Source organism: Anastrepha ludens, chromosome 5, assembly GCF_028408465.1.
Source record: "Anastrepha ludens isolate Willacy chromosome 5, idAnaLude1.1, whole genome shotgun sequence".
In the NCBI taxonomy this organism is placed as follows: Eukaryota; Metazoa; Arthropoda; class Insecta; order Diptera; family Tephritidae; genus Anastrepha; species Anastrepha ludens.
Genome location: NC_071501.1, coordinates 87,969,935 through 87,991,911, shown reverse-complemented (window position 1 = coordinate 87,991,911; position 21,977 = coordinate 87,969,935). Strand labels below are relative to the sequence as shown.

General features: G+C 32.5%; 1 protein-coding gene across 16 annotated transcripts in view; it reads right to left on the bottom strand.

Annotated features, from left to right (window-relative positions):
• The window catches only part of LOC128863158 (uncharacterized), a 184,065-nt gene that overhangs the window by 110,333 nt on the left and 51,755 nt on the right, over nt 1-21,977 (bottom strand). For all 16 annotated transcript variants that reach the window (XM_054102139.1, XM_054102134.1, XM_054102142.1 and 13 more), the window contains exon 4: nt 7,032-7,099. The gene's annotated coding sequence lies outside the window, so the exon portion shown is untranslated. The remainder of the gene's footprint in view (nt 1-7,031; nt 7,100-21,977) is intronic.

Here is a 21,977-nt window from a genome sequence, read left to right as displayed (position 1 = left end):
ATGTAAGTTAATTAAAGGTGACGGGTTGTTTTAATAAAGTTTTATGTACAAATTGAGTTGTAAGCGGATTTCATGAGGGTCCGCCCGCAGCTTATGGGCAAAGGATCTAAGCTAACGAATAGGTTTTAGTGGGCTAATTTTACTATGCAGGCATGCATGTGTGTGTGTATGCATGTATGTATGTTAGTTAAATTGAGTTGTATGCAGATCTCGTCATTTGTTTAATGAAATTCCAGCAAAACTTTGGCTTGCCTGCAACTGCTCTTGCGTGGGATTAGCGCAAGGACCCGGATATTTAAAAGCAGTTAGCTCCGTTGTTTGCTTAAATTTAAATTTGTGTTACAAAAAATAAATTTTACGAAAAATTAAAAAAAAATTAAAAACAAAATCTAAATTATATATAAACACAAGAAATAGATTTTAAGGGTTGAATAAAAAACAAAAAAAAAATTAATTTTATTTACAAAATTTGGTGTTAAAATAAAAAATTTTACTTCTAAATATGTTTTTTAATTTAATAATATTTGTTTGCTTAAGATACAAATTCTTTCGTAAAAAAACTAAAATTTCATTAAATTAAAAAATTAAATAGAATTTAAAAAATATGCTAGAAATCCAATTGAAATTAATTAAAATATTTGAAACTAAAAATCGTTGTTTTTTATATTTTCGTTGTTTCTTGCAAATACCAAATATTTTTTGTTTTGTGAATTTTTCCTTAATTTTTGTTTTGTTTTTCCCTTACTGAAATCTAATTCGAATTATTTAAAATATTTAAGACTAAACTAAAGTTTTTTGGTTTTTTATATTTTCGTGGTTTCTTGCAAATACCAAAACTTTCTTTTTAAAATGATCTAAAATAAGTTTTCATTTTTTACTTATTGAAACAAAATTAAAATTTTAAAAATATAAAAATGAAAGAGGGTTTCAAAAGTATGTGCATATATTACATTTTTTTTATATTTTCGCGTTTTCTTGCAAATACAAAACTTTCTTTTTGAATTTCCTTTTTTTATTTTTCCTTTACTGATATCAAATTGAAATTATTAAAAATTGTATATGGGTTTCCAAAGTATATTAAAATTTGTTATTTTTTTATATTTTCGTGTTTTCTTGCAAATACCAAATACTTTTTTTGAATTTTTCTTAATTTCTTTTTCATTTTTCCCTTACGAAATCTAATTAAAATTATTGAAAATATTTAAAAATTATTTAGGCCTTCAAAAGTATGCTTCAGTTTGTTGTTTTTTTATTTTCTTAGTTTTCTGCAAATACTAAATTTTTTTTTTAAATTTCTCTTTAATAGTTTTTTATTTTTCCTTTACTGGAATAAAATTTACATTATTCAGAATATTTTAAAATTAAATAGCCTTTAAAAATATACTAAAGTTCTTTTATCTTTTGCTTAAGATACAAATTATTTCATAAAACAATTTAAATTTCATTAAATTATAAAATTAAATAAAATTTAAAAATTCATATATACGAACTCTATCGTTGTTTGGATAACATATTTTTATTTTTTCCTTACAGAAATCAAAATACTTAAAACTATAATTTTTTTTTTATATTTTCGTTGTTTCTTGCAAATACCAACTCTTTTTTTTAATTTCTCTTCAAAATTTTTTTATTTTTCTTTCACTAAAATCAAATTCAAATTATTAAAAGTATTTAAGATTGAAATAGCGTTTAAAAATATACCAAAATTTTTTTAATTTTAATTTTTAATTTTCAGGTTTTCTCGCAAATACCAAATTTTGTTTTTGATTTATTCTTTAATTTTTCATTTATTTTTCCCTTACTGAAATAAAATAAAATTATTAAAAATAATTAAAAATTAAACTGGGTTTCAAAAGTATACTAAAATTTGTTGTTTTTTATAGTTTCGGGGTTTTTTGTAAAATTTTTCTGTATTAAAGTATTATTTTTCCCATAATGAGATCAAATTCAAAATTAGCCATTCTAAAAAAAATATGTAATAACTCTTTAACACTGCAGTTTTCAAGCTATTTCATTTTTCATAAAAAAACTTAAATGTTTTCTAAATACTAATATGAAGTCAGCATTCTCTAATATTTTTCGTAATTTGACCGATACTGTTTGGAAAATTTTCTAGGAAATAAATAAATTTTGAATCTTAAAACTTTGAAAGCGAAAGTTTTTAACAAAACCATTTTTTAAATATGAAAACACAAACGGTCGCAAACATTTTTTTAAATATTAAAATGTTTTTTAATTTCCAAACAAAAAATTAGAAAATTATTAGGCAAAATTTGTAAACATTATGCATTATTCTATTTATGTTTAAAAAATTTGGAAAGATTTTTTAACGCAAAATTTTTTCATCGTACAATTTTTTATCGTAGTTTTTATCGTAAATTTTTTTATCGCAAACTTTTTTATCGTAGAAATTTTTTTGATTGCAAACAATTTTTATTTTATTTATTTAAAAAATATTCAGAAATGTAATTTTACTATGCATATTTTCTTAAAATTTTACATTTAAAGCATTACTTAAGAGAAAAAACTACAAAATCTGTGATACTAAAGATTTGAAGCGCAAATTTAGTTTATGTAATAACTTTATAACAAAGTTGTTGTTGTTGTTAATTTTATGCTTGAAATTATTATTTTAGAGTTCATTTTTCTTCAAATTTTAATTTCTTTATATATTATCAAATATTTTATTTTATATTAAGTAAACCGTTAATTTTTAATCCATGTTTCTTACTAAAACTGGCTTCATATGAGTGCAGGCACCCCTGGCCGGATATGGAAAAGCTTCATCTCTTAACCATTCATCTATCGAATTCCAAATTTAAATATTTCCCATTTCCACTTTCAGCATTAAAAAATTGTTTGTGTGCGTATTTATTTTTGCCAGTTCACGCGTTCAAACGCATAAAAATACGTACATATGACCATTTCAAACCCAACAAATTACTCAATTATAAACGAAAGCTTTTCGTAAATACTGATGGAAAAAGTTGCCGAGAGTGAAAATTAAAAAAAAAAAAAAAATATTGACCGAAAGGATCTGTGGTTGACATCTATGCGACTACAATACAACCACACCAAGCACAATAAAGTTTTTCGCATGACAATCGAGAACACAAGCGATCAACAAGCTGAAAGTTGTTGGAAAAATATTGCGAAAAAATGGGACAAACGATAAGCGGAAAGTTGTGAGTTGTGTGGAAGTCCTATTTAGAAGAGATACAATCTGAATGGACAGGATAAGCAGCAGCCGCGCAGAAAAGTACGGATGAACAAATAAGCAAGTAAATATTTATTTGTTGAAGCGTGAACTATTAAGAGGTGGACAAGCGGACATAGAGAATAAACAAACAATCGAACAGACGAGAGATAAATGCACACTACACATACAACAATACACACATTTGCAAACTAAGTAACTGACAGTAAAGATAACACAACCACTATTAGTACAATTACCAATACAATTACAATCAGCAACAGCAACTATGAATGTGTAACAAATGCACAGTCGCATGAATACCAATGAACTTTTTGTGGGGGGCCGAGAGGGCGGGCGTATAAATGACAACAAACTCGCACACACCTAACACACTCTCATATCACACGGATACTCATGGGAAGCTGGTACAGTACAACGCATATAATGTCCACACCGACTCAAAGTTGTGTTTGCGCGTGCATTGTAATCGACGATAGGGCAGAGGTTAACGAAAGAGGGAAAAATATATGGAGGTGAAATCGAAATACAAAAACCATCTACGTTGTTCTACAGCACTAAACTACAATTCGAATCATTGTACATTGTTTTCGTCGCCCCCTCACTTACTTACACACACACCTGTACACACTACGATATTTCTTTTTTAGTAATGTGTGGGTGATTTATTTACGTGTAAAAGCATTTGCGGGCAAGTGTTTGTGTACCAGCACAGCAATGCGCTTGTGTGGGAGGTTTTGTGTGCAAATGGCAAGTGATTTCGATTAATGACAGGTTTTGTTTTCGAGCGAAGCGGTATGGGGTACACCTATTGGGGGAGGGAAGCGTGCGCTGACTGCTGTTGGTAGTTAACTAAATTTTATTTCGGCAAAGAGGTAATTTCTCATTTGCGTTACTTATACGCCATGCCCATTGCTTTAAGAGTGCAAAGCGACTTTTCAGGCCAGACTTTATCGACTTTGGACGTGAATTTAATATATTTCTATTAGAGTTAGCGACTATAGTTTCCAGTTAGCTTTCTAAAATTTAATTTCATATCGATTTATGGATATAACCTATTAAAAAGGAACGTCGAATCACGAAAAAATGTCGAACCCGGGTGCCCAATTGAAGGTTTTAAAAAAGGTGTCCGACAGGGGTTTAACACCTAACCGATTTTTGGATAAGCTGAAGAAGCTGAAGCGGAACCGAACCAAACATTTTAAAGCGACAAGTAATAAACAAGCAATGGTTTCTTAAAAATCGCGTATTTTTATTTGTAGAAAAATACTCGAACGAAGGTGTTGGCGTAGCATGAATATCGATGTCGATTTCCTAATGGTTTCGCGCTAGCTGGGCAAGCACTTCGGCACTTATCTGCTTGGCTCTAACAGACTAAGGCCGTTGCAGAGCGTGGGTCACCAGACTACTCGTGCAACCTAGAAAGTTGTGTCTGTGAGCAAAGAAACATCAATCAGATGACGGGCCGCTCAATTGGGCATTACCAGGCGGACCCTACAGCGAGTATTCCCACACCAAGTACAAACAGTGAACCAGTTAATGCTTGACCATCAGGCGCTTGTGAATTACTATGAAGCCAAGTAGGATTTTGTGTCCAAAATAATCATAAGCTACGAGTCGCATTTTTACTTAAGCGGTTACGTCTATAAGCAAAATTTTCATTTTTGGGGCACTGATCTGGTCTGGCGTTCAGGACTACAGGGCTATGATGGACGACTTCTTACTGCCGTCTAAGAAATGTTAGCTGGCACCAAATTATGAGGCTACGCCAAGCGAAGTCCTTACTGGGAGGTACAATCAAAACGGGTCTCATAATCCTCTCCAAAGATAAACTGAGAATGTACACGGGCATTCTCACAGGCCATTGCAAATTTCGTAAGTCTTTGGGATATGGACCACTGATACTTGTCGTTTCTGCGGTCAGTCCCAGGATACTCTAATATACCTTCTCCTTGAATGTAGCGCTACAACGCAGAGATGGATGAGACATCTCGGCCAATTGCAGCCAGAAGAAAGGCATAGACGCTCAGCCCAAACCAGCTGTATATTAAGTATAGTAAGGGAACTGGGTTTGAATAAGGTGTTGTTATGAGTAGAGAGTACAGAAGGCCAGGAGGTCGAAGTGGAAACCGCAGTTCTATTCTATTTTATTCTATTCTATTTTATTAGGGGCCAAGTCTAATACTACTTGGGATTTTTTCAGAAAGGTGGTCTTTCTGTTGCTGTGCTATCTATCACCAGCAGGTGGCACATGGAATAATTTCACATCTGAGAGTTTGAAAAAATTTTGAAAAAATTTTAAATGAAGAAAAAAAAATTGAATTGCCGTCACTGACTCCAAGAAAATGTGAATATATACAAATATATGAGAAGATACATAAAAAGAGTAGCCACTCTGTTGCCAGTAAATATCTAAGCACAGCAGAGTTTTGAAAAATTGTCATAGCCCGTAGGAAGTTTTTAGGTAATTTATTTGTAATTCTTTTGTGATCATACGCAATTGAAATTGCCTTTCTGCAATAATTTACTAGATTTTTAAAAACAAATTTCCAATGCAATAACCTTTGTTTTTTCCCAGCTTGTTGTGGCCATTGTAGGTGCTGAATGTCTGTCCTATGTATGAATAGGCGAAACTTTTCAAACATCTAAAGCACTGCAGGTGGGCATTCTTGATTTTCCGAAATATCTGCAATATTGTACGTGAGCGCAACGCTCTACAACACGGATACGGATGTACAGGGCGTTACATTTAGCGTTTGGAATAAATAAATGACGCATAAATATTTTTGCATTTTTTTTTCGTTGGAAAGAGTAAAACTTGGCATTAAACTTGGAAAAAAATTTAATTTAAATGACTTCCACAACTTGTTTTATAGTATCCCATTTAGTCAGTATAAATTTTGAGTTCATTTTGATTAGTTACGGCACTTGAATTGTCTCTAAATGGTTAGGTAACATTTATTTTTAGCGGTTTAAGTTAATTCTTGTGAAAATTTATATAGATTGAAGTACTTTTAAACGACTGTGGTCTTACCTTGTACTACATAAATAAGTAAAAAAAGTACTCTAAATGTCTAATGGAGCCCAATCACAGTTTCCATGTGCCCGTTTATATAGTTTGACCAATCATTCGATTTTCGAATATTTTATTTCAATCTATTTTTTTAGCTTTGCTCAACGAAATCCCTGACCCAACACGAATGCCAATTCAGCTGCGAATATCACAAAAATTCATATTTCAAATTCTAAACTCAAGAAATATAGCACCCTGTATGCATGCAGTCTTATGCTATAGTACTTGCATAGGAGCAAAATATAGGAGGATATATTAGCATTTACCCACAGTTGGGCGCATGTGTGCATGTATATGCTTGCTATATTTTAAAGTGAATATATTTGCGTTTGTCAGCAGTGTGATTGTTTCACTTCCTGCAACCGAACGGAGCATCGACAGTCAATGGTTGTGTGAAAGGAGGCGAAGAGCATCGGTGCAGGTGTGAGTCAGCGTTTGTGCGAGAGTGAACGGAAGCGATTGCTTTCAAGAACGACATTCTACTGTTTGCTTCTGTATATCTGTACAAACAGGCGGGCATATGAGAATATATAAAGCGTTGTTGTTGTCTGTAGCACTTGAATTTAGATTTTCAGTGTTTGCATGGGACTTCCTCTTTCAATATTTATTATTACATGTTTTCTAAACTTGCAAAATATTTCTCTGAAATGCTGTGGCCTTTAAAGGAATTGGAAGATTAAAAGGCCTAAGTAATTTACATATATTTTGCTTTTAAATTTGTTTCTTCTTTTTTTAACGTACCTGTTGATTTCGCATGCTCGTATGTCTGGGTAGAGTTTTGCTGATGCTATGATGAAAATGTCTGCAAGCTGTAAAGAGAAGAGAAGGGGATTTTTGATTAGCATGGCAGCACTTAAAATATTTTGAAATTTTTAATAATTTATGGGAGGTGACTGAGCTAATTTTTTCTGTTTATTTAAAGTGTGCCTAAAACAAAAAAAAAAAAAAAATTAACTCTCAGTTTCGCATACCGTAAGTTCGTACACATGGACGTTATGAAGAGATTTTCGTGGAATGCACAGTTCATGGCATGACACTCGAAAACTAAATGCTAAAGCATTTAGTTAGAGAACATCTTCCGTTGTAATAGTGAGTTTGGCTAGAAAGCTTTATGAAAAATATCACGAAGAATAGCATGTGTGAAGGGCTTCAGAATTTTTCCTTATACGGCAAAATTTTAGAGTTGGGTGCTCTACCAACTATAATATTTTTTTAATTTTTTTTATTTTTAAGCCGTTCGTCCGATTTCAATAAAAATTTAATATGTATGCGAATAAAAATTATTAAATATTAAAATAAGCATTTTTGAATAAGAATTTTAAATATTTTAATTCTTCCCAAATGAAAATATGAGAAAAAGATTTTTGGAAATATAGGACAATTTAATTTAAAAAAAAATATTATTCATGAGCATTTTAAAAATTTTATTCTTACTAAAATGAAAATATGAAAAAAAAGTTTTTTGGAAGTCTTGGAAAATTTAATGGTAAAACAAATACTTTCGAGCATTTTGAGAATTTTATGCCCATTGAAATGAAAAAAGTAAAAAAAAAATGTTTTTTGGAAGTCTATGTACAATTAATGTAAAAAAAATAAATGAAACAATTTATTCACACTGAATCGAAAATATGAAAAAAATTTCTTATGGAAGCCTTGGAAAATTTAATGGTAAAAAATGTTTTTTTCTGATCATTTTGAAAATTTGATTTTCAAAATTTTATGAAAGCCTTTGAAAAATTATTGTTAAAAAAAAATATTTTGCATGCAACTTCTGAAAAGTTATTACGTGGATCGAATAAAATATTTTTCCTTTTGTTGTGTAAACATTTTTCAGAAGTTGCATGCAAAATAATTTTAAGCTTTGCATAGTGCCGAAAAAAATTATTTTACAAATTTTTAGAAAATTTTATTCAGAAAGAACATTTTTTTTTACTAAGAATCATATTTTGATGAAAAAAGAGTTTTTGCAGAAAAATTGTGCGAATATTAAAACGTTTTGTACAAAAATAATATTTTTTAATAAAATGAAAAATACTTTAAGCGTAAAATTTGTAATTAATCAAGGAAGACAGATTTCATGAACAGAATTTTTAAAACAAATAAACAAAAAAAAAATAAATTATTTTTGTAATTTGCCGAAAACAATTTTCTTGTTTTGAATCTTAGCTTTAATTTTCGTAAATTTAAAATGCAATTGTGATTTTTTTACTTATTTTTATTTTCAAGCAGAAACTCTTATTCAAGACCGAAATTTAATTTTTGGAATCTGCTTATAAATTTAATGTAGTGTAAGTTTCAAGATTTAATTGATTTAATTTGAGCGCAAGGCGAGTCCTCTTGCAAGTCAGGTTTTCGAGAAAGTAGTGGTGCCGCAGTCGCCGTAGTCGAGTGAGTTGGTGCTTGATTACCATTCGGTAATGCCGAGATTCGAAGCTGACACTACATAACAAATGATAGGAAAATATTTTTGTCAAAGGAAAAGTTGTTTGCAAACCTTCGGTTGTATTTCTGCCATGAAAAAGCTTCTCTTAAAAAACCAATTGCTGTGCCAAGGCGGTGTAAAATTGTAGGTGCCTTTATTTGTAAAGAATTTTAATGGGGGAAACAAGTTCTTTTGTATCTCAAGTCTCAGTTAAATTTTTGAAAATTTTATTAGGAAAATCTGGTCTGTTCGAGAGTAAATTTTTGAAAAATAAACATCCAATGTAAAAATTAAAAAAATTTTTTTTTTTTTTAATTATTGCAAATATAAATATAAATAAGTTTTTGGCTAGCCTTGTTTTGAATAGCAGCAGCTTTCATTTAACACTCGCCTTCATTTAGCGGGTTTATAATAGTAGGAGTTAAAAATTAAAGATGTGAGTTATTTTAGAAGACGAATACAGATGTGCACATACGCACACACATATGTTCGCAAATTTTAATAAAATTTTTAGAACCAGAATGAAAAAATGTACGCCGTAGGTTAATCAAAAGTTTTCGGAACTGTATAAAATATTTACCATATATACACATACAAATATATTTAAGTAAATCTTACACGTGGCACAATAAATGAAATGTGAAGCAATACGAACAATGTTGCCAAACTACATCGACTAATTAAAGTCGGAGATCGCTTCAGAGCCACAAAATCTCATTATAACTTTCAGGCGTACACACACATGCACACTCACATACCTACGGTAAATCAATTGCACTCCCCCTTAGTGCTTGTTGCAGGCTCAACACTTCGCTCCTTGCACCTCTCCCCCTCTCCCCCTCTCTCGCTCAGCCACAAACCAAATAACCGCACATTGCTTATGTAAGTCTATCAACGTGAAATTTTCGCACACTCAATTAAACTTTTGCATACTCTTAGGCGCTTTAGCTTTCACACCACAACGGCAACAGCACAAGCACCAGCTGTAACTAGATTTGTTCAGAGGTGAAGCAGTGAAATTTAAGAGTACAATGAAATTTCAATTTGACGCATGTAGCCACGTGTGAGTGCCTGTGGGTGCGTGTGTGTGTGTGTGTGAGTGAAATAAAATTTCCAGTAAATAAAGAAAAATATACAAATTTTGTTACATTGAACCAATTTTTGTATTACGCTGTAACAATAACAATCAACTTATGCCACAAAAAGAAAAAAAAGGCGGCAGCGGCCACACCTGAGCTTTGCTGAGCTTAGCTGAGTTGAGTGCCAATAGCTTAGGTGGGTTGGCAAAAACTAAGATTTCAACAAATAGGCTGAACAAAAGGCGTCGAACAAAAGCCAAATTTTCGCACAAAAGGCTAGAATGCATGAAAAGTAAGAACTAGTCAGAGCATAGCGGCAACTACTTAGCGTACCCTTTGTTAGTGGAAAAGGAGGAAAAAGTAGCTTATTCTTATTTTTTAGTTTTTTTTTGTATTGTGACTGCTCAATAGGCGCACCCACGTACACACGTGCAGGAATTTGTATGTATGTAAATGAAATGTGTAGCTAGTTTATGCTGGAGCACCAAAGGCATTAGAGAAGTGCAGGTTGAGGGAAATATGAAGGTGGGGGATAATGCGCAGTAAAGGTTGGGGTATAAGGAAATTGTAAGTGGCTGCATATAATTGGTTAAGTAGCTGCGGAAGTGCAAAGAGGGGATTCAGTGTAATGCTAAGGACCATCTTCCAAGGGCATTTCCAGAAAACTGCGTATCTGTGGAACTGGTTAACCAATGCAGCCTTGAAATGGGGTGTGAGGGTTCGCTTGGCTACCTACCGGTCTGCTCTTGAATACGTGGTCCTCAAACTTGAGGGGGAATATTGACTCTGAGAAATTGCTCTGGCAGTCGATTGAGGGAGTTTCTGACAGATGATCGAGGGAGTTTCTAATGCTAAAACAAATTTCAGCATTCTTTAGTCACTCCTGCTGGCGGCAAATTTGAGAAGGCTGATTAAGAATTTGAGTGATTCCATATCACAATTGATGTAAATTTTGCTGAAAATTGGTTTGTTTGTAGGTTTGAGAAAAGTAAACCGAAAACATTTAAAAAAAATTTTCATAATTTTCAGATTCATTTAATGTTGAAAAGTTTGGCTATAGAGTTTTTAAAGTGAGATATCTTCGTTTTTTCACATTTTTCTAAATTAACTTTTTATAGTATTGGGATAAAATATAATTTAAAACATTTCTTTGATAAAAAATATATATATTAAAAACGAAAATTCTTTGAAAGAAATTATTTTTTTTTAATTTTATATTAAAATATATATTAAAAAAAATTTCTGTGTATTAAAAACAATTTTATTTGAAAAAAATATATATATTTTGTATATTTATTAAAAACGAAAATTTTTCGAAAAAAATTATTAAAAATAATTTATATTAAAATGTATTAAAAAAAAATATATAATAATTAAACAAAAAATTCTTTGTAAAAATGTATTTCAAAAATTTGTTTTTGAAAATTAAGAACAAAAAATATTTAGAAAAAATATTATTGTAATAAACAAGTTTTTTGGAAAAAAAACCAGAAAAAAAAATTTTTTTGTTGCAAATTTTTGGTAAAAATCTTTTCTTTAAGAAAATATATATATATTAAAAACTAAAATTCTTTGAAAAAAGAATATTGAGCAAAAAAATTTTAATAATATTGTAATTTTTTTTTTCAAAAAATTAATTATTTTTGTTCAAAATTCTGCTAGAAAAATTTTTGTTCGTTATATTAATAAAACACGGATCTCCGATTTGTTTCTTTGTTTTTTGTAAGTAGTTGAGATTAAACTCGATATTCCCTGTTATTCGTACAACAATTCGAGTTATAAGAAGAGGATATTTAGAAAAAAAAAGTTTTGAAAATATATATGTAATACAAATTTTTTTACCACAAAAAAATTTAATATTTAATTTAATATTTCTGTGAAAAATATCTGATTGTGTTTTTGTTATTTATATTAAAAAATTGTTTTTTTATATATATGTATATTTATATTTTGTTTCAAGAAAAGTCTTGTCTATTTTGAAAAATACCGCCCTTAGAGTTTTTTGTATTTTTTATGAAAAGCTGAGACTAAGTTCGATATTCGCTGAAAATTTCATAGTGGGATTCCCATAGCAATTCGAATTATAAAAAAAAGATATTTAGAAAAAATTTTTCTTTAAAAAAAATATGAATATATATGTATTAGAGATTTTTTTTGAAAATATATGTGAATTTGTTTTTAAATATACCTATGTAAACAAATGTTTTTCCAAAAATTTTGACCAAACACTGTTTTTTTGAAAAACTTTTTTTAAATATTTGTTTGAAAAAATACCTGGTTGTTTGGTAAAAATTCTTTTTTGACATTTTTGAAAAATACCGCCCTCAGTTTTTCGTGTTTTTGTTTATTAACAGCTGAGACTAAGCTCGATATTCGCTGAGAATCTCATAGTGGGATTCCCACAACTTTTAGAGTTGTATTCAAATGCGTACAGCGAACCATTGAAAAATTAGTTTACAAATCGATCGCATCATCGCTATGTATGTATATTAGCAAACAGCTACATGCTCATCTTCGTGACTTCCTTACTTACACAAATACGCTGCGCTTCACCATTCCTAATGCGGTATTATTATATTGCGTTCTTGCTCAAATATTTTCCATTCTTATTCTACATACCTTACCCACCTTTCTGATGTGAATAATGGTACCATAAGGGACACTGCTTTACTTTTCTATTATTTTCTTCAGCTTTCTAATACGGAGGCTTATAATAAACACATGCAGATACTCGTTCTAATAGTCAATAGAAACATATGCGCTCAAACAAAGCTTACATAAAAAAAATTAGTAGGTATATATAAGTAAATTTGGCATGCCTGCTTTCACGCTGCTTCTGCTGAATTTGGTTACATATTTTATTTTATACACACTGCTTGTATACACTTTTCTACCTCGCCTACTACTGCCTCTGTACTACTCATAAGTATATTACAGTCATTATTCTTGTTAGAAGTTGTCGAAGCACCTTTACAATGTTTGTTGTCGTCTTTCTCGTTAACCACACTTTCTGTCGCACATCGTCTTACAGTGCGGTGTCTTGCTTTTGTTAACAGCTTGTAGCAGCGATAACTTTCACACGCAAGCACACGCGCCTCTACTCGGCAGTTGCCGGGGCGTATGAGTAATGCGTACTTTGGTAGGGACTTAGGCGACACAAACTTCACTTAATCTGCCGTTGTCATATTCTTTTCTTATCGTATGTGAATAGATTATTTTTTGTTGACACTTTTATGCATGCCACATTGTGCTTTTGTGGCTTACGAAAGTGGTTGGGGGTAGGAAAGAAAAAGTATTGTATGTAGTAGATTGAAAAAATATTGGTTTTTCATTGCAGATATGTGGTGAGTATTTAACGCTGCTTTGAGGCTGATTTATCAGCTAGGGAGAAGCCTGCAGCAATAATAATTGATTTGTCTTTAAGGAATTGCGGTTGTCACTGAAAGTGAAATAATGCTAAGGAAAAAGTGGAGAAGTGTATTGCTCATGCAAGTGGGATTAAGTAGGTAGTCGATGCGGGAAATTTTTGGGGGATAAGGCTAACAGAGTAATATTTTAGGGTGGCGCTGGAGGTATTAGAAGACTGCTAAAATAAGAAATGGGTACGCAATGGAATGTTTACAGACATTTGAAGGCATTTTGATTTATGTGACTCCGTTGGCAGGAAAAAAGAAAAAAAAGAAAGCAGGATCCACAAATAGGAGGGCTTGGCCAAACGCACAATAAAAGCCATATATAAATATATGTACCTAAAAATATTTCTAAGTCGTAGAGAAAAGCTGAAGGTTTTTATGAATTACTAAAAAATTTTACGATTATTCAAATAATAATTTTTTTTTTAAATCGCATAGCTGTGATAACAAATGTAGTGGGGGAAAAATGTTGTTTAGAGAATTGTAAATAGGCTCTGGATCCGATTGCTGGATATTTAAAATTAAGACAAATGCCTTAAGCTGCTAGTCAAGTAGAGGTCAATTCACGAAGGTGTCTAAAAACTTTTTAGCCAACTGTGATTGTTGCTTATATGAATTTCAGTTGCGTAGCACCCTTAATGAATTTTTACTTAAAATGATAATTTTGTTTATATGTGAATTGTACCGCTAAGTCGATTTCTGTTTTAATGCATTTTTTTAATGAAAACGATTTTTCCTTAATGAATTTTTACTTAACATGATAATTTTATATCTTTTTAAATCGTACTCATAATTTGATTTCTTCTTTAATGAATTTTTATTTAAAATGATAATTTTATTTATTCATGAATTATAGCGTTAAGTCGATTGTTTCTTTAATGAATTCTTATTTAAAATACTACAATATATTTTTTTAATTATAGACATAATTTGATTTTTTTAATTAATTTTAACTTAAAATAATAATATCGTATTTTTTTTTAATTTTACTCAGAATTTGATATCTTCTTTATTGAACTTTCATTTAAAATAATTTTGTTTACCTATGAATCATACCGTTAAGTCGATTTCTTCTTTAATGAATTATTTTTTTTTAATAAACAAAACAGCAATCCTTCAAAAATTCATATTTCTTACATTCACTATTTTGTTGTTATTGTCCTCTGTGTATCCCACTATTATCTTGATTACTGCTGTGTAACCCATATGAGGCCAATAACCGACGAAGGTTGCCATTCAGCCGAATACACACATACGAGCACATATACGAGCTGTATCAATGTAAGAGCGCATGCATGAATGCAAAAGCCTGTACGCAGCAGCTATATTTGAAAAAGATACATTACTAAATGGCCATCAACGTTAAATAATCAGACAAAAGGAATTTACCTAAGCATATAATTAGGCGCAGCTGCCTAACTCACCGTTAAGCAATAATGCTAAAAGCCATTTCCCAACCCCTGAAAGGCCCATCAGTGAGAGGAGCAGCAGCGCTTAACAATGGAACCTATAGAAAATTGCCAACACGCACACACACACACACACACACACACACACACACACACACACACACACACACACACTCGTATGTGATGCTATAGTTGGTGCCTGGCAAAATATACATTTGTCTAAATAGGAAATAACAGTGTAAATACAAGAAGATATATTAAAACATACACACATATGTATAGCCATACATATATATGCACATACATACATACATACATATCTACATATGTTTCTGAGCACAAAGAAATGTATCCACTGTTTTAAGGCCTAAACACTTTCAGATTAGCATTGTTTGAGGCAAACAAGTAAATAAAAAAGATTAATATTTGTTTATTTTTTATTTATTACTCGTTGTTTGCTACCTCTTCAACTTTTTAGAACCTTCGTTGCATTTCATTGTTTCAGTTTTTATTAAAATTTTTGTATCCCATTTTTCATCTCTTGGTTTTCTGATTGCTTTTTTGTTCACTGAAATAATGGCTGGGTTGCATAAGTAGTAAAGTGCAGAGAATTTGCGGTATTTGTGGACATTTAGCTATGCGCCAGCCAGCTCGCTCACCTCAGTTAGAACTGCTGCTCCATTTCACGTCTGTCACGCCGTTTTCATCATTCTTTTTGGTTGTGGCGGAAAAATTTCGTTTGCACATGAAACTATAGACTTTCTGTAGCAATGCTGCATATTTAGGTTTTAATTTTCTCAACACTTAAATTTTTTAAAGGATTTAAACGTTTCAAATGAGATAACGTATGCAGAGGTGCCCATTGCGTATACTTAATTTCATGGGAGAAAAGTTTCAGTATTAAGGTACTTGCCCACCTTGGAAAGCTAAAAAGTACAACATATTCAATAATTTTTTTTTCATGTTCTGTATAATATATTAAAATAAATTTTTTTTTAAATTTTTATTTAGAACTTATATAATACAAAAAAAAATTGATTTATTAAAATTTCTTTTTTTAACATATATCCAGGAGGCGCCAAAGTCGAGGCCTGAAGAAAATCATGTCTTGCGGCGGACAGTTAATCTTAGAAATGGTAATTCTAAAACAAAAGAGAGAAACAAAATTTTCAAAAGGAAGGTTCCTTGCGTGAGAATTTACCACAAACTGACAAAAAAAAAAAAATAATAAAAAAATGGCGGATGTTTGAAAAAAAGTTAAGAAAACACCCCTGTTTTTCACAATGTTATGCTTAAAAAGCAATACTTTATTAACTTTTTTTTGCAAAATGTGGTAAATTGGCATATAAAACATCTTAACAAATAAAACAAGACCAAAATCATTAAAATCGGCTAAGCAGTTTCGGAGATAAAGTGTCCGCCATTCGAAAAAAAGTAATTTCTGGAAAAACGCGTTTAAAGTTAAAACTTGCTATTTTCTTTCAGCTGAGTCAGCAAGTAATGAGTGCAGGATGCGCCTGCACATTTTCACTGATTTCACTTTGTTAGAATTCGAATTTAAAAAAACAGTTTCAGGTGATGATTTTTAAAAGTATAAGGATTGAAAAAATGTAAAAAAAAAAATTTAATTTTTTGAAACTTATAAGGTGGTCAAGTACCTTAACAAATGGAATAATATAAACGGATTCCAGTGCGTATATTTTTTTTCGTAGGAGATAGTCTTAACTTTTTTTCAGTTAAACAGGGAGAAGACCAAAGTTGATGTAAGTATGGTAAATATGAGTCTTTGTTTTTTTTTAATTATAAAAATTGTTTTTTTCAAATTAATTTATTAGAAATATCAAGGGTATTAATGAAAAAACCTTTCAAAGGATGTGAATACCCTATATTTGTACTGTCGTTGTTGTTGTTGTAGCAGCACAAACTTTTCCCATGCATATATGAGGAATGCTGCTGAAGTGACAGTCCTTGGCCACATACAAATCCGAGTCGTTCCGTACTCTCGTTTAATATCTTTGTTAATGTCCTGTTGCATTTTGAAGTATTTAAAACCATTTTTCGAAAATTGCGTCCTCAGAAGCTGTAGGCTTTTCTATTTTAGTACAATACAATATTGTGCTAGTTTAAAGTATCGCGTTAATTTTTTTTGACGGTGCAATGCCTTTTGTTCCATATAACAAATAAATGAAAAAAAGTTGCCAAAAATCAATGCGTTGTTTCAGCTACGTTAAACTTTTACTTTATTATACCAGAATTCAATAAACTTCAAAACTGAGCACATCTATTTCAATCCGAATACTGTGTCTCAGTTTTGGAATGATTGTTGGTTTATTCACAGAGAGTTTACTTTTCAAAAACCCAAGTCTAGTCGGCCAAGTATAATTCAAACTTTGTACTCAGAATTTTTAGAAAAAAGTAAAAAAAAGGAGAAAATGCAGAAGACCGTGAAAAAAAAAATCCAAAAATCATCGCAATTTTTCAACCACTTGAAGCTTGCACGTTATTATACAAAAATTCAATGGTCTATAAAATTGCATACACGGCGTTTTTCTAAAAGTTTTAAGTAAAAAGTTTTGATGAAATTTTGCCAAGTTTTTAAAAATTTTATACAAATTTCAAAACTTTGGTTGATATGGTTTTTGTTGCAGTATAAACTATATATTTTTATAAAAAATTTATGAAAATGACAAAACAAATAAATAAATAGTCAAAACTTATCAATTTACCCCATATACACTTTCTTTTGACGCTCATAAATATTTTTCCATTTTATATTAGAGTACCTGATCAAAGAAAGTTGCGGTTTTCCCATTGGAATCATGAAGTTTATTATATTTTAGCACTTCCCGCAAAATATTTTGGGGAAAATACAATATTAAAATTTACGTGAGCTGTACCGATTTAGAAATAACTACAAAAATTAAATTGGTTTCATAAATAAATATATTTTTTCCTAAAAACCACCTCAGATGATAGAAAAGTTTAGGATTAAATGATCTGTAACAAAATATTACGTGAGCTGAACCGATTCGGAAACACGCCAAAAAATTATTTTTTATAAATCTAATGGGGTTTCTATTTGAATTCACTTCAGATTATAGAGGAGGGTAAACTTAAAAGATCTGCACCAAAATTTTATTTTTTTAATTTTATTTTTATTTATTAAGATTTTTAAAAACTTGTTTTTAATAAGTTTCCGAAATATTTTACAATTTTGATGGGATTGGAATTTTTTTGGGGTCTCGGTAATCTAGCGTAAGTGCACTAGCCTGCCATCGCAGAGGTTGTAGGTTCGAATCTCACGTAAAGCACGGTCCTCGCACTTTTTCAAACCAACCTACTTTCCTAGTTTCTATAAAAACAAAAAAAAAAAAAACAAACACAATCATTCCACAAGCCCAACAACCTTATCCTGCTGCTAAAACAAGCAAAAATAAAGAAAAACACACAGTTTCACATTGCATCAGTGGGGCCAGTAAGAGGAAGCGGGCAATAGCGGTAACGCACAGACACACCAAATTTAGCGAAGTACTCAATCATCTGAGCGATCCTTCTGCCCGAAAAATGTGAAACACAGATGGCGCTTCAAGCAGCAAAAAGGCGTTGTTCCTAAGCAACGACAGGTGGGCATTCCCACTAATTAGGACTGGTAGCGGCAGGCTAATCACCTACCCTGTCAGAAAGCAAAATAGATTAACGAAACCAACGTAAGACTGAGTCTTGTCGAAGCCTGAGTGGAGTGAACAAGGAAAAAAAGCGATTGTTTTGTATCGATTTTTTTTAGTGATGCACTTCTATACACTCATATATGCACACGTCCTTTGCTCATATTCTGGCACAGTTATCTGCTATGATTTTGGGTAATTATGCACAGCAGGCGGCTATGTTGCCAATGCCATCCGAATATGCAGCATTCGCTCTTCGCTTGGCTAATAAGAATTTTTGATTGTATAACTAATATTTGTAAACAGTAATATTTCCAATATGCATTTGTGCATATTTGCTTTGTGTATTTTTGCATTTAATGGCTTGAGTAGTTACCGCAATGTAAATAAACATACGATGGCTAATAGCCAGCAATGCCTACAAACGCATACACACATACATAAACTCCTACATTCTCACACATATGGGCACACAAATACATATAAAATTTATGTGGGATCTATCCAAAGTACGGTCGTGTCACTGATAGCCAGCCAGTCGTCTTATGCCGCTTTAAATTAGTGCATACACATACACACACATTCACAAATCATTCTCCAAGCACATATACAAGTATACCCCCGCCTCTCCCAGCTAGTCCTTCTAGGTTTGTATGCCTGCTTATGTGGTTCGATTTTATCGCTCATAAATCATTGCTGGATTTATTTCTCCCACCACTAGGCAAATTTTCGATTTGCTATTTGTGCTTCCCCTCCCACTTTCTTTCTCCTAGGAAGTGCGCTATTGCCCTATTGTTGGCTGGTACTCTGCCCTGCTTGGTCTATTGACTCTCTGCCAATGTGATGCGCCTGCTCTCTTCCTCATTTATTTGCCATTAAGTCACAATTTCCCAAACGTTTTAATGAATGTGTCGGCTGTCAATGATGCCTGCCAAGATCATGTTTGGCTTGCATATGTAGCTGCTGTTACTGCGTGCGTGTGTGACAGTTTGCGAGTGATTAATTTTAATATTATTCGGGGGAGGTCGGTGATAATAGGTCAGATGTGCCAAATGCGGTCAAAATGGCATGGGGTGAGAGAGAGAGGAAAGAGGGGAGGAGAGAGAGATAAATCAATACGATAACTCATAAAGGTGACTGCACACTATTGCCCGGGGCTATCATTACCTCATTAGAAGTTATAAATCTTATTTATTTATAAAAAATTTATCGTTTTTCCGCTGTTGCTTGTGAAGGGCAAACTAAAAAAGGAACCAGCCGATTAAGTTCAAACTCAGAGAATAGGTTTGTTTTCAGGCCACTTAGAAGAAACTCGCAGAATTTCCCCATAGGTTGCGTTGTGGGCGAAATATCTCTTAAAATCATATTTATACTTCGATGAGGCTCAAATTCTAAACATTCGGAACACCAAACGAAATATTTTGTCCCAAAATCGATTGAGCTGCATGACCTAGTTAAGAAGTATTTTATATTAAAAAAATCTTAAATGCGATATATATATAATATTTATGCGCGCAATTTCGATGTTTGAATGTAAAAAACAGAGGAGTACATTCCAAAAGGACTGTCAGCCGATTAGAAATTTTATAGGCACACGTACGTGGTGTGTTCAAAAAGTATCGCGAATTTTGAATTTTCGCAGGTTACGCATATTCGAATTTCGATTTTTTTGTTGCCATATGTTGGTACTCATGTCTATCACTCAAGCCGATGAGTTCGGCCATTTTGAATGTTCAATTAATTGTTGGCAGTTGCTTTGCTTGCACGTGTTTCGGCCCGTCTTCGATTTTTACCTATTCAAAAAGATGGATCAAAGAACTTGTATGAAATTTTGTGTGAAAAGCGAAATTAAGTGCGCGGATGCATTTTGAATGTTGACTGTGTCATACGGAGAAGCTACTTTGGACCAAAGCAACGTTTATCGGTGGTACAAAATATTCTTAGAAGGCCGAGATGATGTGAACGACGAAAGGCGTGCTGGACGCCCGAGCACTTCAACAACAGACCAACAGAAAAAATTGATGAAGTGAAGAAAATGGTATTGGCCCACCGTCGAGTCAAGGGAGATAAGTTGCTGAGGACCTAGACTTATCAATTGGCTCGCAATATTCGATTTTTTTCAATTTGGGCATGAGACGGGCCGCTGCGAAATTCGTACCAAAACTGCTCAATTTCGACCAAAAGCAGCATCGCACGAACATTGCTAATGTGATGCTGGTATCTGAACTCTGTCCGTGACGACCCAAATTTGCTTCAGAGGGTCATAACTGATGACGAATCGTGGGTTTATGGTTATGACGTGGAAACCAAAGCTCAATCATCTCAATGGAAGCTGCCGCATGAACCAATACCGAAAAAAGCGCGCCAAGTTCGGTCGAATTTAAAAGGTTTGCTTACCGTTTTCTCCGATTGCAGGGGCATTGTGAATCATGAGTTCTTGCCACAGGGTAAAAGGGTCAATAAGGAATATTAACTGCGAGTTATGCCCGGATTTGTGGAAGAACAAAAATTGGCTCTTGCGTCACGATAACGCCCCTGCTCACACATCGTTGCTTGTGCGCGCCAAAAACAACACACTAATGATGCCACATCCAACGTATTCCCCAGATCTCGCCCACTGTGACTTTTTTTGTTCCCGAAACTGAAAAGGCCCATGAAAGGACGACGTTACGCTAAGATTGACGAGATAAAGACGACATCGAAGGAGAAGCTGGAGAAGATAAAACACAAAATGATTTTTTGAAATGCTTCGAAGATTGGAAAAAACGTTGGCACAAGTGCGTAATATCTCATGGGGATTACTTTGAAGGGGACAAAATAGATATTAATGAATAAAAAAATAATTTTTGAAATGACACAAAATTCGCGATACTTTTTGAATACACCTCGTACATATATATCGGTTTTTTAAATATTATATTTTCTACTTAATTTTTTATATGCTCCTCTTGTCTTCCTTTCCTCTTACGACTAATTATTGTTCCCTGTACAGCTTTTCTGCAGTAGCGAATATTCAATTTAACTCAACACACGCACTCATACACCCACACTTTCTATAGCCCCCTGCAAGTTAGCCACATTTGTCAAGGCATACAGCTTCTGCGAAACACTGACACATACACCTACACAGCGAAATACATTCAATCTGAGAATTGCTGTGACTTCAGTTCTCATTTCTTCATTCACATTTCAAGGCTGCCAAGCGTGCATTCATCGCACACCACCTTAGCGTCATAGCTCCGGCTTTGCGCCAATAATTTACGAGAAATCCTAATTTGCGAAGCATTCGGATGCTTTCCACGTTCAGATTTCGCCAAAATCGTATAGGCCGCTCGGTTAAATTGCATTCCTGGGCGATGCCTATTTGGAAGTTCTACATTGACAGACATGCATATGTGTGCATGTGTGTATGTATGTGTGTATGTATGTGTGTACTTATAAATGTGCATTCTTTAGTCAGGACATTCATTGTTTCTTCCGCGAATACAATCTTGTCCTTCCAAACTTTTTCTGTTTATTTCTTTCTTTTCCATTTATTTATATTCTTTGTTTTGCAGTGTTGTTGTAAATGCATTTTTTCGGCTGGGGAGCAGTCTTTTTGCGGCTGAGTTATTTGTGCTTTGTGCTGTTAAACTATTGTGCTTCCTTGCTTCTTTGCACATTTCGCTGCACTCACACATACATAAACGATGGGAAATG